Below are 17,713 nucleotides of genomic sequence, written 5' to 3' on the forward strand. Positions count from 1 at the left end.
TTGTTTATATCTTTGTCCTATGGTCTAGGAATAATGGTATCATTGTTAATCATACCACACCTCCTTATTATCATATGGCATGGGTTTTGCTCATTGTTGAAGGCTGTTGGACGGCCTGTAATTGTTTATATCTTTGTCCTATGGTCTAGGAATAATTGTATCATTGTTAATCATACCACCTCTCCTAATTATCATATGGTATGGGTTTTGCTCCTTGTTGAAGGCTGTTGGACGACCTGTAATTGTTTATATCTTTGTCCTTTGGTCTAAAAATAATTGTATCATTAAAATTGAGAATGGAAATGGGGAATGTGTCAAAGAGACAACAACCCGACCATAGAACAGACAACAGCAGAAGGTCACCAACAGGTCTTCAATGCAGCGAGAAATTCCCGCACCCGGAGGCGTCCTTCAGCTGGCCCCTAAACAAATATATATACTAGTTCAGTGATAATGAACGCCATACTAAACTCCAAATTGTACACAAGAAACTAAAATTAAAAATAATACAAGACTGACAAAGGCTAGAGGCTCCTGACTTAGGACAGGCGCAAAAATGCGGCGGGGTTAAACATGTTTATGAGATCTCAACCCTCCCCCTATACCTCTAGCCAATGTAGAAAAGTAAACGCATAACAATACGCACATTAAAATTCAGTTCAAGAGAAGTCCGAGTCTGATGTCAGAAGATGTAACCAAAGAAAATAAACAAAATGACAATAATACATAAATAACAACAGACTACTAGCAGTTAACTGACATGCCAGCTCCAGACTTCAATTAAACTGATTGAAAGATTATGTCTTCATCATATGAATATCAGGCACAATCCTTCCCGTTGTTAATCTAACCACACTTCCTTATGGTTATATGGTATGGGTTTTGCTCATTGTTGAAGGTGAAGGCTGTTGGACGACCTGTCATTGTTTATATCTTTGCCCTATGGTCTAAAAATAATTGTATCATTGTTTATCTAACCACACTTCCTTATGATTATATGGTATTGGTTTTTCTTATTGTTGAAGGCTGTTGGATAACCTGTCATTGTTTATATCTTTGTCCTATGGTCTAGGAATAATTGTATCATTGTTTATCATACCACACCTCCTAATTTTTATACAATAAAATTATCTAATGATCACAGATACCCCTCTCCCTCTTAACATACTTAATGTACTTACAGGATTGAAGCTTGAAATTCTTTCTATTAGTAAGTTTTACAATTTGCTTAAAAATATGTTAAGTCCTGGACCATTTCAATTTTCAAGAGAAAAGCCCTCCTCAAGAAATTCAATGGTCCTGAAATAAGTACTAACGTAACGGACTGTAGGCCATGGACCTTTGTTTTCCAAAATTCAAAGATTCTCTCACAGAAATGAAAGGTCCCTGACCGTTGGGCCCACACTAATTTAAAACTATGAAAAGTAAAGTAAGAATAATGTAATGGTGTGTTATATTGTAATGGTTATACATTATAATGTAATGGTGTGTTATATTGTAATGGTTATACATTATAATGTTATGATGTGTTATATTGTAATGGATATACATTATAATGTAATGGTGTGTTATACTGTAATGGTTATACATTATAATGCAATGGTGTGTTATATTGTGATGGCGTGTTATATTGTAATGGTTATACATTATATTGTAATGGTGTGTTATATTGTAATGGTTATACATTATAATGTAATGGTGTGTTATATTGTAATGGTTATACATTATAATGTAATGGTGTGTTATACTGTAATGGTTATACATTATAATGTAATGGTGTGTTCTATTGTAATGGTTATACATTATAATGTAATGGTGTGTTCTACTGTAATGGTTATACATTATAATGTAATGGTGTGTTCTACTGTAATAGTTATACATTATATTGTAATGGTGTGTTATATTGTAATGGTTATACATTATATTGTAATGGTGTGTTATATTGTAATGGTTATACAATATAATGTAATGGTGTGTTATATTGTAATAGTTATACATTATAATGTAATGGTGTGTTATATTGTAATGGTTATACATTATAATGTAATGGTGTGTTATATTGTAATGGTTATACATTATATTGTAATGGTGAATTATATTCCTATATTTTAGTTTGTTGCTTAGTCCTTAACTAAAAGCTCTTTTCAAAAATGGCACTAGCCTATGCTGTGGGACCATAACTTCAAACAAGACAAATAGACCTGTGTCGCTGCATGCAATTGATTGAGTAACATATTTACTGAAGCATTAATGATCATTCCATAAAATCATAAGAGCCAAGAAACTTTCATGAAAATTATCTTTGTACAATGAGTGTTGTAAAATTTCAAACTACTGGCAAACAGGAAGAAGCTGCACAGCCGAAACAAAAATTGCTAACACGCTACAACTCAAAATTATCAAGCTGTTCATCAAATATAAAATCATTCCCTTCCATAGAAGCAAAGAAAAGTTCAAAGAAATTTTCATTGTACAATGAGTGTTGTATAATTTCAAACTATCGGCAAACAGGAAGTGACTGCATGGCAGATGTGAAAACTGCTTACAGTCTGTATTGATTTACCTCATTTTGGAGAAGCAGCAAATATTAATTTTCAAGTCTTTGGTATAGATGTCCAGGGTTCAAACCCACCACCTCCCACACTAATGGTGAACACAATACTACAACACCATACAGATCAACGAGGTGGTTTTTATGAATTGATTTTTTTTTTTATGTAACCTTAAATAATCTGTTATCACAGAGATATGTCTCGCCTTTTTGTAATTTTGATAATGCAAATGTTGAAATTAAAATAGCAATACTTTAACATGTAAGTTATGCAAATATTCGTCGATGAACCATGACTGAAGGTACATGGTTAAAATAATCTCCATGGAAATGAGATGTGCCAATGCTAATATAAATGCATACCAAATACCATTGACTTATTATAAGTTGTTCCCTTTAAACTAACCTAAACACAAACATTAACTTGCAAACTATGTAAAAGTCTCAAAGTCAATGAACCATGATGAGGGGGTGGGGCTATATAATCTCCATGGATACGATACTTGCAAATGCCAATAAATTTGCATACCAAATATCATTGATTTAACATTAGCAGTTCATCTTAAACTGATCTAATCATAAAATAATACATGTAAACTAAGCAAAAGTTTCAAAGTCAATAGACCATGACTAAGGGGGCGGAGCCAGATAATCTCCATGGAAATGAGATGTGCCAATGCTAATACAACTGCATACCAAATATCATTGACCTACCACTAGTGGTTCCCCTTAAAATGATCTAATCACAAACTACTACATGTAAATTAAGCAAAAGTTTTAAAGTCAATAGACCATGACTGAGGGGGCAGAGCCAAATAATCTCCATGGTAATGAAATGTGCCAATGCTAATACAACTGCATACCAAATATCATTGCACTACCACTTATGGTTCACCATAAACTAGACCTAATCACAAACTAATACATTGTTGACACCGCCGACGCCGACAACAGCATACCTATGTCTCGCTTTTTGTCTCCGTCAAGTCGAGACAAAAACATATTATACGATACATACTAATTAAATACTGATGAATGTACCTCTGAGGTCAGCCCAATTTATAAGTAAGGTTGTGTCGTCATCTAAAGTGTCTGTGAAAAATAACTATGAATCATATTTACTTGTTTAAGCCTGATAAAATATATATGTATCACATAAAAATACTTCATTGGTACTTCTTTTTATAGTTAACTGTTACGAAAGTTTCTTATAAACATATCAATGTTTGTGTTATCTCCCTGTTTTTTATAAACACATCAATGTTTGTGGGTTATCTCCCGCTATAAACATATCAATGTTTGTGTTATCTCCCTGTTTCTTATAAACATATCAATGTTTGTGTGTTATCTCTCTGTATAAATATATCAATGTTTGTGGCTATCTCCCGCTATAAACATATCAATGTTTGTGTTATCTCCCTGTAAAAACATATCAATGTTTGTGTTATCTCCCTGTTTCTTATAAACATATCAATGTTTGTGTGTTATCTCTCTGTATAAACATATCAATGTTTGTGGGTTATCTCCCGCTTTAAACATATCAATGTTTGTGTTATCTCCCTGTTTCTTATAAACATATCAATGTTTGTGTTATCTCCCTGTTTCTTATAAACATATCAATGTTTGTGTGTTATCTCCCTGTTCCTTATAAACATATCAATGTTTGTGTGTTATCTCCCTGTTCCTTATAAACATATCAATGTTTGTGTGTTATCTCCCTGTTTCTTATAAACATATCAATGTTTGTGTGTTATCTCCCTGTTAAAACACATCAATGTTTGTGTTATCTCCCTGTATAAACATATCAATGTTTGTTTTATCTCCGTTTCTTATAAACATATCAATGTTTGTGTTATCTCCCTGTTTCTTATAAACATATCAATGATTGTGTGTTGTCCCCTTGTATAAACATATCTATGTTTGTGTTATCTCCCTGCTTCTTATAAACATATCAATGTTTGTGTGTTATCTCCCTGTTCCTTTGTTAGTCTTTTCGTTTGAATTGTTTTACATTTTTCATTTCGGGGCTTTTTATAGCTGACTATGCGGTGTGAGTTTTGCTCATTGTCATAAGCCGTACGGTGACATATAGTTTTGTTAACTTCTATGTCATTTGGTCTCTGGTGGAGAGTTGTCTCATTGGCAATCAAACCACATCTTATTATTTTTATATTTTAAGTTTACTGTAGACAAAGATTTTATCAATCAACATTACTACAGGTTAACAGGATAATCGGTCGAAAGATTATCCGACTAACCGGTTAGACAAAACTGTTTACTTTGACAAAACTAATTTATATATATATATTTTAGATAGATTAGATTAGAGATAACTGTATTGTATTTGAAGCTGTGCAGACGTCCATTGGTAGTTTTACTGTCGCAAATTGAGTTTCCTGGAAACGCGTAGCGGAGATCGTTGTCTCATTGGCAATCATACCACATCTCCTTATTTTTACTTTGGCCGATAGTTCTCATTGGCAATCATACCACACCTCCTTATTTTTACTTTGGCTGATAGTTGTCTCATTGGCAATCATACCACACATCTCTTTTATTTTTACTTTGGCCGATAGTTGTCTCATTGGCTATCATACCACATCTCCTTATTTTTACTTTGGTGGATAGTTCTCATTGGCAATCAAACCACATCTCCTTAGTTTTACTGTCGCAAATTGAGTTTCCCTGGAAACGCGTAGAAGAGATAGTTGTCTCATTGGCAATCATACCACATCTCCTTATTTTTACTCTGGCGGATAGTTCTCATTGGCAATCATACCACTCCTCCTTTTTTTTCCTTTGGCGGATAGTTGTCTCATTGGCAATCATACCACATCTCTTTATTTTTACTTTGGCAGATAATTCTTATTGGCAATCATACCACATCTCCTTATTTTTACTTTGCAAAATAGTTGCCTCACTGGCAATCATACCACATCTATTTATCTTTACTTTGGCGGATAGTTCTCATTGGCAATCATACCACCTCTCTTTATACTTTGGTGGATAGTTGTCTCATTGGCAATCATACCACCTCTCTTTATACTTTGGGGGATAGTTGTTTCATTTGCAATCATACCTACATCTCCTTATTTTTATATCAATGATAATACCAACTAACAAATACTAAACAGTCAGAGCTCCGACATAAACAAGTTGATTTTTGTTTTTGACTTGCATAAGTCAAAAAATGTATTTATTATAAAAATGAACTTTCATTTTCAGACTTATTTAAGTCAGAAAATGACAGACTTGTTTAGGTCTATTTATGTTTATGAAAAGACTTAATTTTAATCGGTAGCCAAACTGCACCACCTATGACATCCTAAGCCTGTCTGAGAGTTCACAAGGACCTGAGCTATCCATAATTAATTATCTAATTGAACTTTTTTACTTAACATAGATTATTTTCCTCATTTTGTGTGATTACAGATGGTTGTATTGTAAAGTTTATAAACATATCTCCGTTTTTTTAGGCTCTCATGCATATTTTTCCTTAGAAGACAAAGCATTGTCTTTCAAAGTTGTCATAATTTCAAGTAGATGCATGACCTTTTTATAAATATGCTTGGGTCTTGAAGTTTACCAATTTTGGTAACTTATTGACTTGTAGGAGTCAATATTTGCAACTTTTTAATACTTGTCAAATATTTCTTGCTTAAACACTAATTGACTTATTGAAGTCATAATTTGTCTTAAATTAAAGGGAGATAAATCTTGAAACCTTCAAATTTAGACCTCAATGAGTCAAAAGCAGATTTAGACTTATTTATGTCTGAGCTCTGACTGCTAAAAACATTGCATTTATACAATTTTCACAGATTTGTAAAATATGTAAAATCATACAACATCTCCTTATTTTTAATTTGGCGGATAGTTCTCATTGACCATGTTGACAATCATACCACATCTCCTTATTTTTACTTTGGAAGATAGTTGTCTCATAGGTAATTATACCACATCTCCTTATTTTTACTACGGTAGATCTTCTTATTTTTACTTTGGCGGATAGTTCTCATTGGCAATCATACCACATCTCATTATTTTTAATTTGGCGGATAGTTCTCATTGACCATGTTGACAATCATACCACATCTCCTTATTTTTACTTTGGAAGATAGTTGTCTCATAGGTAATTATACCACATCTCCTTATTTTTACTACAGTATATCTTCTTATTTTGACTTTGGCGGATAGTTCTCATTGGCAATCATACCACATCTCCTTATTTTTACTTTGGAAGATAGTTGTCTCATAGGTAATTATACCACATCTCCTTATTTTTACTACAGTAGATCTTCTTATTTTTACTTTCGCGGATAGTTCTCATTGGCAATCATACCACATCTCCTTATTTTTACTTTGGAAGATAGTTGTCTCATTGGCAATTACTAGTATACCACATCTCCTTAATTTTACTTTGGCGGATAGTTGTCTCATTGGCAACATACCACATCTCCTTATTTTTACTCTGGTGAATTGTTCTCATTGGCAATCATATCACATCTCCTTATTTTTACTTTGGAAGATTGTTGTCTCATTGGCAAATACACCACATCTCCTTATTTTTCCTATAGCAGATCTTCTTATTTTTACTTTGGAAGATAGTTGTCTCATTGGCAATCATACCACACCTCCTTTTTTTTCCATTGGCGGATAGTTGTCTCATTGGCAATCATACCACATCTCTTTATTTTTACTTTGGCAGATAATTCTTATTGGCAATCATACCACATCTCCTTATTTTTACTTTGCAAAATAGTTGTCTCACTGGCAATCATACCACATCTATTTATTTTTACTTTGGCGGATAGTTCTCATTGGCAATCATACCACCTCTCTTTATACTTTGGCGGATAGTTGTCTCATTGGCAATCATACCACCTCTCTTTATACTTTGGCGGATAGTTGTCTCATTGGCAATCATACCACCTCTCTTTATACTTTGGTGGATAGTTGTCTCATTGGCAATCATACCACCTCTCTTTATACTTTGGCGGATAGTTCTCATTGGCAATCATACCACCTCTCTTTATACTTTGGTGGATAGTTGTCTCATTGGCAATCATACCACCTCTCTTTATACTTTGGCGGATAGTTGTCTCATTTGCAATCATACCTACATCTCCTTATTTTTATATCAATAATAATACCAACTAACAAATACTAAACAGTCAGAGCTCCGACATAAACAAGTTGATTTTTGTTTTTGACTTGCATAAGTCAAAAAATGTATTTATTATAACAAGAGTGCACACGCTGAAATGTCTCGCCTTCTTTACTAATCATTGATATTATGTTGATAGTCCTAAATATAAAGCTTTATTACAACTGTCACATAAACTTAACATTAACCAAGTAAACTAAACATTGACCAATGAACCATGAAAATGAGGTCAAGGTCAGATGAACCATGCTAGGCAGGCATGTACAGCTAACAATTCTTCCATACAACAAATATAGTTGACCTATTGCTTATAGTTTAAGAAAAACAGACCAAAACACAAAAACTTAACACTGAGCAATGAACCTTGAAAATGAGGTCAAGGTCAAATAAAACCTGCGTGACTGACATATAGATCATAAAATATTTCCATACACCAAATATAGTTGAACTATTGCATATAGTATTAGAAAAAAAGACCAAAACTCAAAAACTTAACTTTGACCACTGAACCATGAAAATGAGGTCAAGGTAAGATGACACCTGCCAGCTAGACATGTACACCTTACAATCATTCCATACACCAAATATAGCTGACCTATTGCATGAAGTATTAGAAAAAAAGACCAAAACTCAAAAACTTAACTTTGACCACTGAACCATGAAAATGAGGTCAAGGTCAGATGACACCTGCCAGCTAGACATGTACACCTTACAATCATTCCATACACCAAATATAGTAGACCTATTGCATACAGTATAAGAAAAACAGACCAAAACACAAAAACTTAACTATAACCACTGAACCATGAAAATGAGGTCAAGGTCAGATGACACCTGCCAGTTGGACATGTACACCTTACAGTCCTTCCATACACCGAATATACTAGACCTATTGCTTATAGTATCTGAGATATGGACTTGACCACGAAAACTTAACCTTGTTCACTGATCCATGAAATGAGGTCGAGGTCAAGTGAAAACTGTCTGACGGGCATGAGGACCTTGCAAGGTACGCACAAACCAAATATACTTATCCTATTACTTATAATAAGAGAGAATTTAACATTACAAAAAATCTGAACTTTTTTTTCAAGTAGTCACTGAACCATGAAAATGAGGTCAAGGACATTGGACATGTGACTGACGGAAACTTCGTAACATGAGGCATCCATATACAAAGTATGAAGCATCCAGGTCTTCCATCTTCTAAAATATAAAGCTTTTAAGAAGTTAGCTAACGCCGCCGCCGCCGCCGTAGCCGCCGCCGCCGCCGCCGCCGGATCGCTATCCCTATGTCGAGCTTTCTGCGACAAAAGTCGCAGGCTCGACAAAAATGAACTTTCATTTTCAGACTTATTTAAGTCAGAAATTGACAGACTTGTTTAGGTCTATTTATGTTTATGAAAAGACTTAATTTTAATCGGTAGCCAAACTGCACCACCTATGACATCCTAAGCCTGTCTTAGAGTTCACAAGGACCTGAGCTATCTATAATTAATTATCTAATTGAACATTTTTACTTAACATAGATTATTTTCCTCATTTTGTGTGATTACAGATGGTTGCATTGTAAAGTTTATAAACAATATCTCCGTTTTTTTAGGCTCTCATGCATATTTTTCCTTAGAAGACAAAGCATTGTCTTTCAAAGTTGTCATAATTTCAAGTAGATGCATGACCTTTTTATAAATATGCTTGGGTCTTGAAGTTTACCAATTTTGGTTACTTATTGACTTGTAGGAGTCAATATTTGCAACTTTTTAATACTTGTCAAAAATTTCTTGCTTAAACACTAATTGACTTATTGAAGTCATAATTTGTCTTAAATTAAAGGGAGATAAATCTTGAAACCTTCAAATTTAGACCTCAATGAGTCAAAAGCAGATTTAGACTTATTTATGTCTGAGCTCTGACTGCTAAAAACATTGCATTTATATAATTTTCACAAGATTTGTAAAATATGTAAAATCATACCACATCTCCTTTTTTTTACTTTGGAAGATAGTTGTCTCATAGGTAATTATACCACATCTCCTTATTTTTACTACGGTAGATCTTCTTATTTTTACTTTGGCGGATAGTTCTCATTGGCAATCATACCACATCTCCTTATTTTTACTTTGGAAGATAGTTGTCTCATTGGCAATTACTAGTATACCACATCTCCTTATTTTTACTTTGGCGGATAGTTGTCTCATTGGCAACATACCACATCTCCTTATTTTTACTTTGGAAGATAGTTGTCTCATAGGTAATTATACCACATCTCCTTATTTTTACTACAGTATATCTTCTTATTTTTACTTTGGCGGATAGTTCTCATTGGCAATCATACCACATCTCCTTATTTTTACTTTGGAAGATAGTTGTCGCATAGGTAATTATACCACATATCCTTATTTTTACTACAGTAGATCTTCCTATTTTTACTTTGGCGGATAGTTCTCATTGGCAATCATACCACATCTCCTTATTTTTACTTTGGAAGATAGTTGTCTCATTGGCAATTACTAGTATACCACATCTCCTTATTTTTACTTTGGCGGATAGTTGTCTCATTGGCAACATACCACATCTCCTTATTTTTACTTTGGAAGATAGTTGTCTCATAGGTAATTATACCACATCTCCTTATTTTTACTACAGTATATCTTCTTATTTTTACTTTGGCGGATAGTTCTCATTGGCAATCATACCACATCTCCTTATTTTTACTTTGGAAGATAGTTGTCGCATAGGTAATTATACCACATATCCTTATTTTTACTACAGTAGATCTTCCTATTTTTACTTTGGCGGATAGTTCTCATTGGCAATCATACCACATCTCCTTATTTTTACTTTGGAAGATAGTTGTCTCATTGGCAATTACTAGTATACCACATCTCCTTATTTTTACTTTGGCGGATAGTTGTCTCATTGGCAACATACCACATCTCCTCATTTTTACTCTGGTGAATTGTTCTTATTGGCAATCATATCACATCTCCTTATTTTTACTTTGGAAGATTGTTGTCTCATTGGCAAATACACCACATCTCCTTATTTTTACTATAGCAGATCTTCTTATTTTACTTTGGCGGATAGTTCTCATTGGCAACCAAACCACATCTCCTTATTTTTATTTTGGAAGATAGTTGTCTCATTGGCAATCATACCACACCTCCTTTTTTTTCCATTGGCGGATAGTTGTCTCATTGGCAATCATACCACATCTCTTTATTTTTACTTTGGCAGATAATTCTTATTGGCAATCATACCACATCACCTTATTTTTACTTTGCAAAATAGTTGTCTCACTGGCAATCATACCACATCTATTTATTTTTACTTTGGCGGATAGTTCTCATTGGCAATCATACCACCTCTCTTTATACTTTGGCGGATAGTTGTCTCATTGGCAATCATACCACCTCTCTTTATACTTTGGCGGATAGTTGTCTCATTGGCAATCATACCACCTCTCTTTATACTTTGGTGGATAGTTGTCTCATTGGCAATCATACCACCTCTCTTTATACTTTGGTGGATAGTTGTCTCATTGGCAATCATACCACCTCTCTTTATACTTTGGCGGATAGTTCTCATTGGCAATCATACCACCTCTCTTTATACTTTGGCGGATAGTTGTCTCATTGGCAATCATACCACATCTCTTTATACTTTGGCGGATAGTTGTCTCATTGGCAATATACCACCTCTCTTTATACTTTGGTGGATAGTTGTCTCATTGGCAATCATACCACCTCTCTTTATACTTTGGCGGATAGTTCTCATTGGCAATCATACCACCTCTCTTTATACTTTGGTGGATAGTTGTCTCATTGGCAATCATACCACCTCTCTTTATACTTTGGCGGATAGTTGTCTCATTTGCAATCATACCTACATCTCCTTATTTTTATATCAATAATAATACCAACTAACAAATACTAAACAGTCAGAGCTCCGACATAAACAAGTTGATTTTTGTTTTTGACTTGCATAAGTCAAAAAATATATTTATTATAAAAATGAACTTTCATTTTCAGACTTATTTAATTCAGAAATTGACAGACTTGTTTAGGTCTATTTATGTTTATGAAAAGACTTAATTTTAATCGGTAGCCAAACTGCACCACCTATGACATCCTAAGCCTGTCTGAGAGTTCACAAGGACCTGAGCTATCTATAATTAATTATCTAATTGAACATTTTTACTTAACATAGATTATTTTCCTCATTTTGTGTGATTACAGATGGTTGCATTGTAAAGTTTATAAACATTATCTCCGTTTTTTTAGGCTCTCATGCATATTTTTCCTTAGAAGACAAAGCATTGTCTTTCAAAGTTGTCATAATTTCAAGTAGATGCATGACCTTTTTATAAATATGCTTGGGTCTTGAAGTTTACCAATTTTGGTTACTTATTGACTTGTAGGAGTCAATATTTGCAACTTTTTAATACTTGTCAAAAATTTCTTGCTTAAACACTAATTGACTTATTGAAGTCCTAATTTGTCTTAAATTAAAGGGAGATAAATCTTGAAACCTTCAAATTTAGACCTCAATGAGTCAAAAGCAGATTTAGACTTATTTATGTCTGAGCTCTGACTGCTAAAAACATTGCATTTATATAATTTTCACAGATTTGTAAAATATGTAAAATCATACCACATCTCCTTTTTTTTACTTTGGAAGATAGTTGTCTCATAGGTAATTATACCACATCTCCTTATTTTTACTACGGTAGATCTTCTTATTTTTACTTTGGCGGATAGTTCTCATTGGCAATCATACCACATCTCCTTATTTTTACTTTGGAAGATAGTTGTCTCATTGGCAATTACTAGTATACCACATCTCCTTATTTTTACTTTGGCGGATAGTTGTCTCATTGGCAACATACCACATCTCCTTATTTTTACTTTGGAAGATAGTTGTCTCATAGGTGATTATACCACATCTCCTTATTTTTACTACAGTATATCTTCTTATTTTTACTTTGGCGGATAGTTCTCATTGGCAATCATACCACATCTCCTTATTTTTACTTTGGAAGATAGTTGTCGCATAGGTAATTATACCACATATCCTTATTTTTACTACAGTAGATCTTCCTATTTTTACTTTGGCGGATAGTTCTCATTGGCAATCATACCACATCTCCTTATTTTTACTTTGGAAGATAGTTGTCTCATTGGCAATTACTAGTATACCACATCTCCTTATTTTTACTTTGCAAAATAGTTGTCTCACTGGCAATCATACCACATCTATTTATTTTTACTTTGGCGGATAGTTCTTATTGGTAATCATACCACCTCTCTTTATACTTTGGCGGATAGTTGTCTCATTTGCAATTATACTACATCTCCTTATTTTTATATCAATGATAATACTAACTAACAAATACTAAAAACTTTGCATTTATATAATTTTCACCGATTTGTAAAATATGTAAAATCATACCACATCTCCTTATTTTTTAATTTGGCGGATAGTTCTCATTGACCATGTTGACAATCATACCACATCTCCTTATTTTTATATAACCATGATAACCATGCAATATAAACATTGACAAATGAACCATGAAAATAAGATAACGTTCGTATAAACCATGCGGATAGACAAACATGTTTACCTTACAAGCATACCATAAACCAAAATACAGCTGATCTATTGCTTATAGTATCTGAGAACCTGACCAAACCACTAAAACTTAACTCTGACCAATGAACCATGAAAATAAGATCTGAAAAGCCTGCCAGACAAACATTCTGAACATTTCTGCATGTCAGAATTTCTCGACCTATAGCAGTTTTCAAGATAATAGACAAAACTTGCATTCTACCCATAAATTCTATTTTGAGCCATGTCGGCCATGTTGTTTAGCAGGGGGAAAAGAAGGGGGGTGGTATAGGAATGCACTTTTTAATTAACACCGAAATGCATAAAATTTTAATTGATTACTTAATAAAATTGTTAAGGCTTTGTCTAAAATAACCACCACACATCAAATTTGAAAGAAAGTCAATGCCACTCCCATGGAAAAGCCCTAAGCAATTTCATTGGATGCCGATTTTAAATCAAGTATAAACCTTTTTTTTTAAATCTGATAATAAAGGGATTTTCCATTATAAATGTTTTATCAGAGGGATATATATAGTTCACAAATAATGTACACTTACCTATAATAACAACTTGACTGGACGAGAGTCACATTGACTGGACGAGGGTCACATTGACTGGACGAGGATCACATTGACTGGACAAGGGTCTATAAATAAATATCAATAATAGATGTTCAATCTAGAAATAGAAATGTTTGTATTAAAGTAGAAATAATAACATGTAATAAAGACTCAATGAATACCATTTTGACATCTCTCATTGATAGGTTGCTGTCTGTTTGATACAGACCTCCTAGGATTCTGACTAAGGACTTTTGTAGGCAAGTCCAGGGAATCATCATTGATTGGTTGCTGTCTGATTGACATTGACCTCCTAGGATTCTGACTAAGGACTTTTGTAGGCAAGTCCAGGGAATCGTCATTGATTGGTTGCTGTCTGATTGACATAGACCTCCTAGGATTCTGACTAAGGACTTTTGTAGGCAAGTCCAGGGAATCATCATTGATTGGTTGCTGTCTGATTGACATAGACCTCCTAGGATTCTGACTAAGGACTTTTGTACACAAGTCCAGGGAATCGTCATTGATTGGTTGCTGTCTGATTGACATAGACCTCCTAGGATTCTGACTAAGGACTTTTGAAGGCAAGTCCAGGGAATCGTCATTGATTGGTTGCTGTCTGATTGACATAGACCTCCTAGGATTCTGACTAAGGACTTTTGTAGGCAAGTCCAGGGAATCATCATTGATTGGTTGCTGTCTGATTGACATTGACCTCCTAGGATTCTGACTAAGGACTTTTGTAGGCAAGTCCAGGGAATCGTCATTGATTGGTTGCTGTCTGATTGACATAGACCTCCTAGGATTCTGACTAAGGACTTTTGTAGGCAAGTCCAGGGAATCATCATTGATTGGTTGCTGTCTGATTGACATAGACCTCCTAGGATTCTGACTAAGGACTTTTGTACACAAGTCCAGGGAATCGTCATTGATTGGTTGCTGTCTGATTGACATAGACCTCCTAGGATTCTGACTAAGGACTTTTGAAGGCAAGTCCAGGGAATCGTCATTGATTGGTTGCTGTCTGATTGACATAGACCTCCTAGGATTCTGACTAAGGACTTTTGTAGGCAAGTCCAGGGAATCGTCATTGATTGGTTGCTGTCTGATTGACATAGACCTAGGATTCTGACTAAGGACTTTTGAAGGCAAGTCCAGGGAATCGTCATTGATTGGTTGCTGTCTGATTGACATAGACCTCCTAGGATTCTGACTAAGGACTTTTGTAGGCAAGTCCAGGGAATCGTCATTGATTGGTTGCTGTCTGATTGACATAGACCTCCTAGGATTCTGACTAAGGACTTTTGTACACAAGTCCAGGGAATCGTCATTGATTGGTTGCTGTCTGATTGACATAGACCTCCTAGGATTCTGACTAAGGACTTTTGAAGGCAAGTCCAGGGAATCGTCATTGATTGGTTGCTGTCTGATTGACATAGACCTAGGATTCTGACTAAGGACTTTTGTAGGCAAGTCCAGGGAATCATCATTGATTGGTTGCTGTCTGATTGACATAGACCTCCTAGGATTCTGACTTAGGACTCTTGAAGGGGAGTCCAGGGAATTGTCATTTATGACCTTGGCGATTTCAACAGTGAAAATAAATTTCATTGCTACATAATCATTGCTTTAGTCTATATGATAAAATAGAGAAAGGAAATGACATCAAATTTTATTATTTTTAAACATTTGCTATAAAATGATATGATTATATGCATGCTTAGTTGATACAATATTTTATGATCCTTATGCATCTTTAGATTCATCTGTTTTGAAAATGATGAGTCCAGACAGATATTCATGAGTCCATGACTCATTGACTGCCTTATTGAGATCACTGTCTCCCATCTTTCAGCTGATTTCTTAGTTAACAACTCTATCGTTATATACAATTCCAATTTTTATGATTGCAATGTTTTATCAGTTTTTTACTCTTAAATGCAATTAAATATGTAATTACTTCATGTTATTTTTGTATACAAGTTGCAGAGTGAAAAATGTTAATCCTGTAAAAAAAGAATTAAAAAGCACTGGACTGGTGTAATGCTACTTACTAGAATGAACCATGCAGCTAGTTCTTGATTATCTCCCCTTTTAGACTTTTAATATTCACATGAAACATTGTAGTTTATTTGATAAACCAAATTATTAAACATTCCAATCCAATTTGACTATTATCATGATTATGTTCACTTACCTATAGTAATAAAATTGACTGGTCCTTGAATAGATAAATAAAAATAGATCTTCAAACTGAAAGTATAAAATAGATCAAATTTAGTTTACATCACATTTATCTAAATATTGGTTAAACTTTCTCTGAATTTGTATATAATTGTCATAAATGAAAAAAGAAGGGTCTATTAAAACTTTCCATAGTTCCATAAAACGCTCAGTATAAGAGTTTTTAGGATAATTCATAATAGCATGGAAAAATTAAAACAAGAGTGCACACGCTGAAATGTCTCGCCTGAATTATAGACCGCTGATTTTATGTTGAATGTCTAAAGATAAAGGCATAACTAAAAAACATCACAGAAACTCAGGTCAGATAAATGCTGTCAGACAGACATATACACCTTACAATTTTTTATACACAAAATATAGTTGACCTATTGTTTATGATAATTGAAAAACAGACCAAAACAAACAAAAAATTTATCATTGACCATGAAACATGAAAATGAGGTCAAGGTCAGATGATACCTGCCAGACAGACATATACAGCTTAAAACCATTCCATACGCCAAATATAGTTGAAATATTTCTTAAAGTACTTGAAAAACAGACCAAAGCACAAAACTTAACATATACCAATGAACCATGAAAATGACGTCAAGGTCAGATAATACCTGCCAGACAAACATATATACCTTACAACCATTCCATACACCAAATATAGTTGACCTATTGCTTACGATAATTGAAAAACAGACCAAACACAAGAAACTTAACATTGACAATGAACAATGAAAATAATGTCAAGGTCAGATGATACCTGCCAGACAATAATCAAGCTTGATACTGTCTGAATTTGGATTGTGATCAAATTTTTGACATAATATAGGTTTCTGAAATAAATAAATGTGGTCAACGATCTTAAAATTTTGAAAAGGGACATTTAATTTACCTAGTATGGTCTGATATCCAAAATCTAACAACGTGGTTAGATGCAGCAAATAGAAAAAACACCAAAAATTTAATTTTAATCAAACAATGTCTAATTTTGGACAATTCAAACCTTAATGTGGACTAATTTGAAAACAGGGCCCAAAATAAAAAATCTAAATGTGTTGCTTTTATATATAAATCAGAAATAACCAATGTAAAAATGGAAAATTTTTTCGGAAAAAAAATATCCCACCAAAACATGGCCCATAAAAAATTTTCAAAAATTTGAAATTCTAAAAAATCTTGAATAAAAAAGGAATGTACCCCCAAAAAAAAGATAGAAAAAAGAAAATCCCCCTAAAAAAATTTTCAAAAATTTTGTAATTTCAAAATTTTTTAGGAAAACAAGAGTGCACACACTGAAATGTCTCGCCTTCTTTACTAACCATTGATTTTATGTTGATAGTCCTAAATATAAAGCTTTACTACAAGTAACACATAAACTTAACATGATCCAAGAAAATGAGGTCAAGGTCAGATAAACCAAACGAGAAATACATGTACACCTTACAATCATTCAATAAACCAAACATAGTTGACCTATTGCTTATAGTTTCTAAGAAACAATCTTAACCAAGAAAACTAAATATTGACCAATGAACCATGAAAATGAGGTCAAGGTCAGATGATACCTGCCAGACAGACATA

The 17,713-nt window shown here is 33.7% G+C and overlaps 1 protein-coding gene across 50 annotated transcripts in view; it reads right to left on the reverse strand.

The window, feature by feature from the left end:
* LOC127731938 (uncharacterized) overlaps window positions 1-17,713 on the reverse strand; it is a 122,598-nt gene that overhangs the window by 86,480 nt on the left and 18,405 nt on the right. The window contains exons 2-8 of one of the 50 annotated variants that reach the window (XM_052240822.1): window positions 16,092-16,147; window positions 13,019-13,980; window positions 11,559-11,603; window positions 11,417-11,510; window positions 9,931-11,321; window positions 6,460-7,577; window positions 3,593-5,537 (exon numbers count right to left, since the gene is read on the reverse strand). The gene's annotated coding sequence lies outside the window, so the exon portion shown is untranslated. The other 49 variants (XM_052240847.1, XM_052240860.1, XM_052240832.1 and 46 more) reach the window with 49 other exon arrangements.

This window comes from Mytilus californianus, unplaced genomic scaffold (genome assembly GCF_021869535.1).
Source record: "Mytilus californianus isolate M0D057914Y unplaced genomic scaffold, xbMytCali1.0.p SCAF_21, whole genome shotgun sequence".
Classification (NCBI taxonomy): Eukaryota; Metazoa; Mollusca; class Bivalvia; order Mytilida; family Mytilidae; genus Mytilus; species Mytilus californianus.